The following is a 13,667-nucleotide window of genomic DNA, read 5'->3' on the forward strand; positions in this document are numbered from 1 at the left end:
GAGACACCACAGAGGTGCCACAGAAGGCGCAGTGCGGAGGCGCCACAGAAGGTGCAGTGCGGAGGCGCCACAGAAGGCGCAGTGCGAAGACGCCACAGAAGGCGCAGTGCGGAGACGCTACAGAGGTGCCACAGAAGGCGCAATGCGGAGGCGCCACAGAAGGCGCAGTGCGGAGGCACCACAGAAGACGCAGTGCAGAGACGCCACCGAGACGCCACAGAAGGCACAGTGTGGAGGCGCCACAGAAGGCACAGTGCAGAGGCGCCACAGAAGGCGCAGTGCGGAGGCGCCACAAAAGGCGCAGTGCGGAGGCGCCACAGAAGGCGCAGGTGTGGTGGTTGCAGCGCCACAGAAGGCACAGGTGCAGAGTTTGAAAATTTATGAAAAGTGGTCCTTGTAATAAAAGAAGTAGGGGGTTGTAGCTCCCTTCCAGGAAGGACTGGAAAACGAGAGAGTTGTAGCTCTCTGCAGGTTGCAGCCTGTGTACTGGTAAAGGACTGCACCAGTACAAAATCATTGTAAAAGGAGTTTCTAATTTGAAAGAAGATAGAGACATATTGCAGCAGGTGGTTTTCACCCACATTGGGTTTCCACCTTACATCTGGTGTTCTTTGGTGTGACTATCTGTTTTTCTTGTTCATGCTCATTATTTTATGGTACTGATATGAAAAAATAATTCAAAGTATAAATAAGGAAGATTTGTTAAAAGAACTTGATAATACTGATTCACCCCGCCTCTCAATATTATTTCCATCAATTGGTATCAGAGCAGGTCCTTCGGAGAAGCTTGATCGCTTGAAGGAAGATCATTCATCATGAGCAACTACGAGAGGGAAGCATCAATCAGGCCACCAATTTTTGATGGGACAAACTTCAATTATTGGAAGGTAAGAGTTACTGCCTATCTTCAATCTCTTGGTACAGAAGTTTGGGATATCATAGATACAGGCTACACTTTTCCTTCAGCTACTCCTACAGATGCGGCCGAAAAAAAGAAATATGAAACAAATGCTAAAGCAGTCAATACTTTGCTGGGATGCTTATCTCAAACAGAATTCGTAAAGGTTATGCAATATAAATCCGCAAAAGAAATATGGGACAAGATTGTCTTGAGCTACGAAGGAGATGAACAGGTAAAGCGTGCTAAACTTCAAACTCTCAGGATTCAGTATGAGAATCTCAGGATGTATAATGATGAAAGTGTGGCTAACCATTTTCTTCGGGTAGATGAGATTGTCAATTGCATGAAAAATTTGGGTGAAGAAATAAAAGAGGCTATTGTGGTTGAAAAAGTTCTAAGATCATTGTCCCCGAAGTTTGAATCTAAAGTGTCTGCAATAGAAGAAGAATCAAATTTTGTCAGAAATCTTCAAAGGGTTTCTGGAAGGTTCAGAGGTAAGTTACCTTTTAAATGCTTTTCTTGTGGAAGAGTAGGTCATTATGCTGCAAAATGTCCTTATAAGGATAAAGGAAAGGAACCTGCTAGATGGAACAAGAAACAGAGTGCAAATAAGAAAAGCTACTACACTCATGAAGATAGTGATGGTCTATCAAATAGTGATGAAGATGAACGAGGTAATGACTATAAATTGTTAATGGCATTTGAAGATGATGATTATATGGATGCTATAGATGTGGATAGCCTTTATGAAGAAATTACTAGACTCAAGAGATGTATAGAAGAAAAGAATATGATCACTGATACTCTACAATTTCAAATTGATGAAAAGGAAAAACATCTTGAAAAATTAGAAGGTGAAATTGTTGGTCTTAGAAAAGAAATTGAGAAAACAAAAGCTATTAATCTTAAGTTTGTCAAAGGATCTGAAACTTTGGATGAGATTATCAATGTACAACGTTCTCCACTAAACAAGACAGGTCTGGGCTATAATGGAGAAACTTCTCAAGCATCCACCTCAAAAATTTATCTTGATGCAGCAAGAAGAAATGAGCAAAAGCACAATGGAGACCATCAGGTAAAGCAGGGATGAATTGCAAACAGAGACTATCAGGGGTAATCCGTCTTAAGGGTGAACAAAATCTACAACCAGCCACAGGTAAAATCTTCTCAATTTGGTTCAAGAATGGATGACAATAGAAATTACAATCATTTGGCCGGTAGATTTGATAACCGCAAAAGTTTCTTCAATGGACAATGCTTTTCTTGCCATAACTTTGGTCACAAAGCAGCTCAATGTGTTGCATATAAAACGATCATGACTAGAGAAGCTCAAAAACAAAGAAGTATGACCGGGATTACAAAAAGGACCTATAACAACATTTAGGTTCTTGAAAATGAAGTTGAATGTTCTATTTGCAATAACTTTGGTCATGAAGATTTTGAATGCAGGAGCAGGTTTCATCAAACAAAGGAACAAGCCTCAAGCACCAAAACATGGAGAATAAAGGAACCACAACCAGAAAGATGTGGGATAGCATTTTATGCAGAGGGACAGGAAAATCTATGGTACATTGACAGTGGATGTTCGAAGCATATGACAGGTGGTAAAGAAAAACTTGAATCATATTCTGCTCTCGAAAAAGGAAAGAAAGTTTCTTTTGGAAATGATACTCCTGCAACTATAAAAGGAAAAGGCACTGCTTAGTTAAAAGAAAAGGTCAAAGATGGAAATGTTTTGAATGTTGATGGATTGAAACATAATCTTCTAAGTGTCAGCCAGATGTGTGATCAAAGAACCGAGGTGATATTCAGATCAAATGGATGTCTTGTTCGTGATCTTGATACAGGTAAAACAGTTATCAAAGGTAAAAGAACTCCAAATAATCTATACATATTTGAAGAAGGACAACAACAATGCTATCTAAGCAAGGATGATGAACACTGGTTATGGCATCAGAGGTTGGGGAATCTAAGCTTTTCACAAATAAGGAAAGCATGCAGATATCAGGCAGTTCGCGATCTTCCAGATATCAAAATTCCAGACAACACCATATGTAAATCATGTCAGTTTGGAAAGCAAACTAGAACTAACTTTCCAGAGAAGGAAGGATCAGCTAGCATGCCTCTTGAGCTAGTTCATACAGATACATGTGGTCCATTCAGGAAAAGGACACCTCGAGGAGAAGAATACTTGATATTATTCATTGACGACTTCTCCAGGTTTGTTTGGTTAGGACTTATGAAGCACAAAGATGAAGCATTCGAAAAATTCAAATCCTTCAAAGCCTTGGTTGAAAATGAATCAAGACACAAAATTAAGTGTCTCAGATCCGACAGAGGTGGGGAGTTTACCTCAAATTAATTTTTCAATTTCTGTGAAGAACATGGGATAAGAAGAGAACATGGGCTAAGAAGAAGAACATGGGCTCGTGCTATGCTTGATGAGTCGGGTACTCCCGCAACTTTCTGGGGTGAAGCTGCACATGCTGCGGTTGTTATTCTCAACAAAACAAATGTCCGTGTTAACAACACTCAAACCCCTCATGAGCTCTGGTGTGGTGAGACTCCTTCGGTGAAGCACTTCAAAATGATTGGGAGAAAATGTTATATTAAGAATACTGATGAGCAACTTGGCAAACTTGAACCTAGAGCAGATGAAGGCAATCTTCTTGGTTATTCTCCACATAGCAAAGCATACAAGTGCTACAATAAAAGACTTGGCAAAATTGTTGACAGCATTGATGTAGTGGTTGATGAGAAGGGATACATTCCTAAGCAAGTACATCATGAAGACATCGAAGAAGATGAAGGCTACCCTCAAAGACAGAATGATGAAGAAGAAGAACCTCAAGAAGAACCAGAGGAGCAGACAAGAATAGAAGAGAAGGCTCCATCCAGATATGTTCAGAAGAATCATCCAGAATCTCAGATTGTGGGGCAGAAAGAAGTAGGTGTACAAACAAGAAGAACAATTGCAGAAGCTTCAAGCTATTTGGGATTACTCTCTTCCACTGAACCACAAAATGTGAAAGAGGCATGCAAATATGAATGTTGGGTCAAAGCAATGGATGAAGAACTTGAGCAGATCGAAAAGAACAACACTTGGGAGTTGGTTCCTAGACCAAAAGATAAGAATGTTATAGGAACAAAATGGGTCTTAAAAAATAAATTGAATGAAAATGGAGAAGTAATTAGAAACAAGGCCAGACTTGTTTGTAAAGGGTATGCACAACAAGAAGGAATAGATTTTGAAGAAACCTTTGCTCCTGTTGCAATACTTGAGGCCATCCGAATGTTCCTTGCTCTCTCAAGCTTTCAAAACTCCAAAGTATTTCAAATGGACGTGAAATCAGCCTTTCTGAATGGAGACTTGGAAGAAGAAGTATACATTGAGCAGCCAGATGGTTTCATTCTTGGAAATGATCCAAATCTTGTATGCAGATTGAAAAAGGCTCTCTATGGCCTCAAACAAGCTCTAAGGGCTTGGTACTATCGTTTGGACAAATATCTTCATCAACAAGGTTTTTCAAAAGGATCAGCAGACATCAATCTTTATATAAAAGTTGAAAATGACAAATTGCTGATACTTGTTGTGTATGTAGATGACATTATCTTTGGCAGCAATGAAGAAGCTATGAGTCAAAGATTTGCCTTGGTGATGCAGAAAGAATTCGAAATGTCCTTGCTGGGAGAACTGACATATTTTCTTGGTTTGCAAATCCAACAAAATGAAGCAGGGATCTTCTTGTCTCAAACCAAGTATCTCAAGCAGATTTTGAAGAAATATGGTATGGAAGAAGCAAAACAAGTATGTACACCCATGGTCACAGGATGTAACCTCAGTGCAAATGATGAATCAGCAGCAGTGCATCAACCAACTTACAGATCTATCATTGGAAGTCTACTTTATTTGACAGGTACCCGACCAGACATCATGCATGCAGTGGGAATAGTTGGAATATTTCAAGCAAATCCAAAGGAAACTCATCTTCAGGCAGTAAAGAGAATCTTCAAATATCTTCAAGGGACTCAAAACTATGGCTTATGTTATCCTAGAGATACAGATCTCACACTTCATGCTTATACAGATGCAGATTGGGTCAGAAGCGTGGATGACAGGAAAATCACAAGTGGTGGTGCATTCTTTATGGGTTCCAGATTAGTATCTTGGTTCAGCAAGAAACAGAGTTCGATTGCCTTGTCTACAGCTGAAGCAGAATATGTTGTTGCTGCATCTTGCTGCACTCAACTCCTTTGGATGATGTAGACCTTGCAGGATTTTCAAATCACTTGTACACCACCCATCTCCATCTTATGTGATAATACAAGTGCAATCAGCATTTAAAAGAACCCAGTCATGCATTCAAAAACCAAGCACATACCAATCAAGTATCACTTTCTCTGGGAACAAGTGCTTGAACAAAAGGTAAAATTGGAGTATGTTCCTTCTAAGGAACAGGTTGCTGATATACTCACCAAACCATTGCCTAGGGAGACCTTTGAATACCTCAGGCAAAAGCTGGGGGTTGTTGATGCATCATCTTGTTGTTGAATCTCTTCTGATTGTTGGTTGTACACAAGGTTCATCTGAAGTATATGCGTACATGTGCTGGGTTGCGGATTGGTCAAAGATCGAATGGCACAGGTTCAGGGGGAGCATATCATGCATTGTTGGCATTATGGAGGAAGTACAGAAGGAGATCATGGATGCTGGTCTGAATATTGCTGCAATACCTCTCTATCTCTTTCATGCTCATGGATTATGGTTCTTCTTTGCAGATCTGGTTTATAGTCAGGGGGACCATGTTCTTAGGGGGAGCATAACCCTTTGCCCTTGATGTCAAAGGGGGAGAGTGTTTGGTTGTTGTTGCCATCAAGTCAAAAGGGGGAGATTGTTGGCATTATGATACATATGTTGTACTTGATGGCAACCCACTCATCTCAGATAATAAATTTCATGTAGAGAAAAAGTTCACGCACTTTCATGCAAGGAAAAGCGCGTATATGTTGGAGAAATTACCTTTGGTCCATGGTAGTTAGGCCTTGGTATTTGAACCTATGAGGAAAAGCACGTATATGTTGGAGAACTTACCTTTGGTCCATGGTAGTTAGTCCTTGGTATTTGAACCTATGAGGAAAAGCGCGTATATGTTGGAGAACTTACCTTTGGTCCATGGTAGTTAGTCCTTGGTATTTGAACGTATGGTTTTGGACCATGGTACCTCATCAAAAGTGTTGATCTCACGCAATTTCATGGTTGGTTCATGGTGTTAGTCCGACAGTTTTTGATCCTATGGTTTTGGCCCGTGGTATTGCATCCAAAAGTGTTGATCTCACGTACTTTCATGGTTAGTTCATGGTATTAGTCCAACAGTTTTTTGATCCTATGGTTTTGGCCCGTGGTATTGTGAAAGGCCTAAGACTATATAAAGCAAAGGAGATCACTTTGCTAATTCATTCTTGCAAATCGAATATCTTAAGATTTGAAATATTGGGTTATTGTTTTAAAAGTTTGATCTATGAAAGGGAAGTTGAAAGCGAATCTGTGAAGGGTGATCTCTCGAGTGCTGCAGCTGCGGAAGTGAGGAGGCGCCACAGAAGGTGTAGTGCGGAGGCGCCACAGAAGGCGCAGTATGGAGACGCCACAGAAGGCGCAGTGCGGAGGCGCCACAGAAGGCACAGTGGGGAGATGCCACAAAGGTGCCACATAAGGCGCAGTGCGGAGGCGCCACAGAAGGTGCAGTGCGGAGGCACCACAGAAGGTGCAGTGCGGAGGCGCCATAGAAGACGCAGTGCGGAGACGCCACAGAAGGCGCAGTGCGGAGGCGCCACAGAAGGTGCAGTGCAGAGGCGCCACAGAAGGCGCAGTGCGGAGGCGCCACAGAAGGCGTAGTGCGGAGGCGCCACAGAAGGCGTAGGTGCGGTGTTCACGGCGCCACAAAAGGCATAGGTGCAGAGTTTGAAAATTTATGAAAAGTGGTCCTTGTAAGAAAAGAAGTAGGGGGTTGTAGCTCCCTTCCAGGAAAGACTGGAAAACGAGAGAGAGTTGTAGCTCTCTGGAGGTTGCAGCCTGTGTACTGGTAAAGGACTGCACCAGTACAAAATCATTGTAAAAGGAGTTTCTAATTTGAAAGAAGATAGAGACATATTGCAGCAGGTGGTTTTCACTCACATTGGGTTTCCACCTTACATCTGGTGTTCTTTGGTGTGACTATCTGTTCTTCTTGTTCATGCTCATTATTTTATGGTACTGATATGAAAAAATAATTCAAAGTATAAATAAGGAAGATTTGTTAAAAGAACTTGATAATACTGATTCACCCCCCCTCTCAGTATTATTTCCATCACATTGATTAGGAACTGCAAGGGACAGTATCAATTCCAAAGAAGGTAGGAGAAGAAATCATGGCCTCAGAACAACTACAGGAAGGAGACGTTAATGGTACCACCCTTCAGGAACTAGTACTGGCTCCTGAGTCATTGGAAATAAATTCGGTGATATTCAAACCAGCAGTAGGGGGCGCTAAAATCTCTCCATGGATACCAGTAGTTAAACAAGTGGAGGAAGTGATAGTAAAGAAGGAACCAACTGACAAATTTTTTGATGTTAATCCACCAAACCCAACATTGGCTATAAGACAAGTAGATGAGGTCATTATAAAACAAGAATTTATCGAGTAACGAATGAAAAAGAAAGACCCCATCCAGAACCAGTATTGATTGTTGTTTAGAGAAAACATTCAATTAAAAATGGAAATTACTAAATTGATAAAATAGGTGATACAGTCGCGGAGAAGGGAAATAAAGCGAAAAAGGGATGTCGATCAAGCTATTGAAACTCCCGGAACCCATAGAACAACTTCGGCATCACAGACAGAAGACAAGCAGAGGACCTTGAAATCCATACAGATCGAATCACTTCTCCATTTTGTAGAGGCTTAGGAATTCCTATTGATAGTGAAAATTCAAAAATGGAACAATACTGCTTCTAGCCTTCAACATGGGTCTATTCCTGTAGAAGCTTGCCAGAGAGGAGTGAGGGAAATCCAGGAGCAAGCAGCGAGAGTGGTGGATGATCATATCACTTAGGTGGAGAATGCCAAGAAGATGCAAGAAAAGCTACAGAATAAGATTGAGGATGATGCCATCAAATACCTACATGCACCAATCTTCAAACCTTATGGCTGTGACCCCTTTAACTAGTCTCTACGGAACGATTCAATTCAGTAACCCAGTCTTTCCCTTCATTGTTTCTTCTTATCAGAACCCTATAACCCTTTAAGTCCTTAATCCTGCATATATATAACCACTCCTCTTTAACTTTGGTTATCTTGGACTTACCACATAAATCCTTCAAATCGGTGCTATAATTATTATAAAACCTTTATAAAGGAAATACGCATAAAGCATGTAACACACCTTTTCCCACTTTTTCCATAGTCTTTGCACATTTCTCGAGGGCTCCCCTTTATTTCTAATCACAATCGAGTTTGGCCACAGTCACACAACACATAACTCCTTCTGCTCCGATATGTGATAATGCCAAATTCTAAATGCTATACAATGATGCCTATTCCTTATCGGGTCCACTTAACTTCACATGTCGCATTCACTCTCGACCAATACATTACCATGTGGTTTACCTTTGAATCTAGCCAACATCTAACCAAGAACTATCTTCAATAGGATGACCCTTCCACTTGACTAGGTACTACAAATATTCCTTCCATCGAGTCCATCTAGCCACCTGGGTATCTAGGATCTGTTCGATCTCTAGAGGCGTTGCTGGGGGAATTTGTTTAATCCGCGAATCATTCTCGTTCTGGTGTCCTGTGTTCATCTCTCCGAACTATCTTCATCATCTGTCACAATGTAGGGATATAGATCTGCCACATTGAAAATGGGTGAAATTCCAATACCCGGGGGTAATTGCAGTTCGTAAGCATTCACAAAAAACTTTCCAAGAATCCTGCAAGTCCCAATTTTTTTCCATTTCAACTTGTTGTATTCGGCTTTAGGAAACCTCTCCTTGCGTAGGTGTGCTAATATCATGTGTCCAACATTGAATTGCACCTCCCGCCTTTTCAAATCTTCCTTCTGCTTGTATCTTTGGCTGTTGTTTTGTAATTTTAATTTCACTTGTTCATAAAGATCATTGATTGCCTTTGTGAAATCTTCACCATCAACACTCCTGTGCTCCAACTGTCCCAAATCATGTAACTCATGTACTCCGTGTGGATGCATTCTGTATAGGATCTGGAAAGGACTACTGTCTGTGCTCCGGTTGGGCGAATCGTTATAAGCAAATTCCGCTTGTGCAAGCACACAATCCCACTGTCGAGAATTTTCTCCAACCAAACTCCTCAATAAATTTCCCAGACTTCGGTTCACCACTTCGGTTTGACCATCGGTCTGCGGATGATAAGTTGAACTGAAGTATAGTTTGGTGTCTAATTTCTTCCATAAGGTTTGCCAAAAATGTCCTGTAAACTTAACCTCTCAGTCCAAAACAATAGACTTCGACAAACCATGCAATATAACTATCTCGGTAAAGAAAAAATGTGCTACATGTGTGGCGTCACTGGTTTTCCTGCATGGAATGAAATGTGCCATTTTGGTGAAATGATCCACCACCACCGTGATGGAATCGAATCCCCATTGTGTCTTCGGAAGATCTAAGACAAAGTCTAAACTAACTGAGTCCCATGGTCTGTTTGGAATGGGTAAGGGCATATACAACCCTGTGTTTTGGCTGTGTCCCTTTGCAAGCTGACACACTTTGCATCTAGTCACAAAACTTTGTACATCTCTGTGCATCTTCAACTAGTAGTAAAAGTGGCTCTATTAATCCAAGGTCTTATCTATGCCAAAATTCCTGGTTAAACATCCATTATGCTTTTCCTGGATTAAGTTCTCTCTCATAGAACATTCTGGAATACATAAATGCCCTCCTTTGAACAACAATCCTTCCTGCATATTATAGTCCAGCCATGAACTATTATCTATCAACAATGGATTTTGGCAAGATTCATAGGCTTCCTTAAAATCTGCATCTGCCTCATACAAATCCTTAAGATGTTCAAATCCTAATACTTATATTGTACTCTCCTGTAGGATCAAATTCCTCATGCTTAACACATCTGCCACTTTGTTGGCTTGACTGTTGATGTGTTTCAACACAAACGTAAAACTCTGTAAGTACTCCAACCACTTGGCATGTTTATGGTTCAGCTTATGCTGCTGCGTAATATACTGCAAGCAGAATTGTCCGAAAATAAGACAAATTCATTGGCCAACAGATAATGTCTCCAATGCTTTAGCGCTTGAACCACTTCATAAAATTCTGTCATAAGACGTGTATTTCTACCTACTTTCATTTAGTTTCTCGCTGAAATAAGCTACTGGCTTGTCCTCTTGACTAAGTACTCTACCAATGGCTGTCCCACTGGCATCACAACGAACTTGGAAAAGTTTGTTAAATTCTGGTAATCTCAAAATCGATTTTTCGGTAATCTTCCTTTTGAGTCACTAAAATATTTTCTCTACCATCTCTGTCCAATGGAAAGGCTGATTTGTCTTCTTTATGGTGTCCAACATAGGTGCACAATTCCCACTAAAATTTTTAATAAATTTCCGATAAAAACTCGCCAATCCATGGAAACTCCATACCTCAAAAAAACTTTTGGGAGACGGCCAGCTAACTATGGCTGCAACATTTTCTGGATCCATTTTTAGTTCATTCTCAGAAATCACAAATCCCAAATAAATTTACTCTTTCTTGAAAAAAGAACATTTCTTCAAATTTATCAGTAATTTATTCTGCTGCAATTTTTCCAATACATATCTCACGTGTCGAAAATGTTCTTCCTTCATCTTGCTGAATATAAGTATATCATCCAGATACACAATCAAAAATTTACTAATGAATTCCTTTATCATATCTTTCATCAACTGCATGAACATGCTAGGGGCATTGCTTAACCCAAATGGCAGAACCAACCATTCATACAAGCCTTCATTAGTCTTGAAAGTTGTCTTCCACTCGTCACCTTCGCAAATTTTGATTTGGTGGTAGCCGCTTTTTAGGTCTATCTTTGAAAAGTATGTTTCTCCACTCAAACAATCCATCATATCATCCATCCAAGGTAAAGGGAATCTGTACCTGATGGTGATCTTGTTAATGGCCCGGGAATCCGTGCACATTCTCCACTCACCTCCTTTCTTGGGAGCTAAAACAGTCGGAACTGCACAAGGGCTTAAACTCTCCCGAATCAGTCCTTCATCCAAGAAATTCTGCACCTGCTTCTAGATTTCTTCATTATCCTTTGGACTCATCCAATAAGAAGCCTTGTTTGGCAAACTGGCTCCTAGAATAAAATCAATATGGTGACTAATGCTCCTCTTCGGTGGTAATTTGTCCGGTAGATCGTCTACCACAATATCACTAAATTCTTGCAGCATGTTCTGTATCTCCATAGTAAATCAGTAAGGTTGGTGTGTACTAACACTGCCCTTGGTCTTCTCACAACTGCATAACCCAATTCACTCTCCTCAATTTGTCATAGAAACTCCTTTCCTCCTATAAGAAATGCTTTCATTCCACTTGTTTTTGTTGTCTCCTCTTCTTTCATGGGTACCAAGGTATGCTTTATCCCATATTTGACAAATCTGTAACAATTTTCCACTCCATCATGGACTACCTTTCTATCGTACTACCATGGTCTGCCCAACAAAATATGGCACACGTCCATCGGCATTATGTTGCAAGTCACCTTATCCTTGTACTTGCCTATCTGAAAATCTACCTCGCATTGTTCATCAACTAACAATTGGTGTCCCTTCTGCAACCATGACACCCTGTATGGAGTTGGGTGTTTTTCTCTCTTCAAACCTAGTTTCTCCACCATCTCCATAGCTACCAAATTATCAGTGCTCCCGCTATCAATAATCAATTTACAACATTTTCCATGTGACTTACATACAGTCCAGAACAATGCTTTCCTCTGTGTCTGATCAGCTACTTCCTTAGCTAGTTTTAACAATACCTTGTTCAACACCAAGGCTTCCCCAGTTTCTGGCATATTTTCCACCTCCTGTGGCAGTGCATCTGCTTCATCGGGCTGAGCAACATATGCTCCCCTCTGCCCAGTTTGTTCGTTTTCAGGACATTCAAAGGACCTGTGTCCCCACTTGTGACACTTGTAACACTGATAGGCATTTCCTCCACCTCTGCCATTACCTCTTCCTCGCTAGTATGGCCTTCCCGCTCTGGTGTTACCTTCCCTTTTGCTCTGTCCTGAATTCTTCGAACTACTACCTTCTTCATTGCTATTGGCAGTCCTACCTCTGCTAAAGGTCTGTCCTCGACCTCTACCAAAACCACGTCCTCTTCTGGCATTTTGTTTCCTAGCAATCTTTTCCTCCACCTTCAAAGCACTTTGATAAGCTTCCTCCATGGTCTTAAGGGAAATAATGCTAATTTTGTCCAGGATCTCCATCAGTAGACCATTCACAAACCTCGTTGTTTTCTCAGGTGTATCTTCTACATAACCAGCTCTCACGTTAATTTTAAAAAATTCTTTAGTATATTCCTTCACAGTCATCATTCTCCGCTTCATGTTTTGTACATGTCTATAAAGGGAAATTTGATAATCTTTAGGCAGAAACTTGCTCTTCATTTTTGCAACCATCCTGTCCCATTTTTTAATCAATGGTTTGTTTAATCTCCTCCTTTCTACCTGTACACTATCCCACCACAATGTTGCATGTCCCTTCAATTTGGTGACAACAAACCTAACCCTCTTGTCTTCACTGATTTCTTCATACTCAAAATATTTATCTAATTCACTTATCCAGTCTAACAAGGCCTCTGTGGACAAACTACCATCATAATTAGAGAGCTCCATTTTTGGCTTGCTGCTAGCCAACAAAACTAACCTCAATAGCTTAATTTCTGGTCCTTCATCATTTGACCCATCTTTCATGGCTACATTTTCTTCCTCACTATTATCCCCACATTCTGGGTCTCTACGCCTCCCTGCTTCCACTGCTGCCAAACATGCTATTAAATTTTTAATTTCTTCTCTTAACCCTACATTTTCTGCTCTTCTCACGGATCTTCCTTGTCCCCTTCTTCCTACCTCCATCTTTACTAAGAGAAGGAAAACCTGCTCTAATACCAAAATGATGCCGTCAAATATCTGCATGCACCGATATTCAAACCTTGATGGCTACGACCTCTTTAACCAGTCTCTACAGAATGATTCAATTCAGTAACCCAGTCTTTCCCTTCATCATTTCTTCCTATCAGAACTCTATAACCCTTTGTAACCCTTTAATTCCTTAATCCCGCATATATATAACCACTCCTCCTTAACCTTGGTTATCTTGGACTTACCACATAAATCCTTCCAATCAGTGCTATAATTATTATAAAACCTTTATAAAGGAAATAGGCATAAAACATGTGTAACAAACCTTTTCCCGCTTTTTCCATAGTCTTTGCACATTTCTCGAGGGCTCCCCTTTATCGCTAATCACAATCGCGGTTGGGTGCGTTCACACAACACATAATTCCTTCTCCTCCGATACGCGATAACGCTGGATTCCAAACACTATACAACGATGCCTATTCCTTATCGGGTCCGCTTAACTTCGCATGTTGCATTCGCTCTCGACCGATACATTACCATGGGGTTTTGTGATGCAATCACATCACTGATCGCATCAATCGCAAGTCACAATCGTTACCGCCAATGTTAAATCC

This window comes from Pinus tabuliformis, chromosome Q (genome assembly GCF_031772625.1).
Source record: "Pinus tabuliformis cultivar Carrire ecotype Pingquan chromosome Q, CPIR1, whole genome shotgun sequence".
Classification (NCBI taxonomy): Eukaryota; Viridiplantae; Streptophyta; class Pinopsida; order Pinales; family Pinaceae; genus Pinus; species Pinus tabuliformis.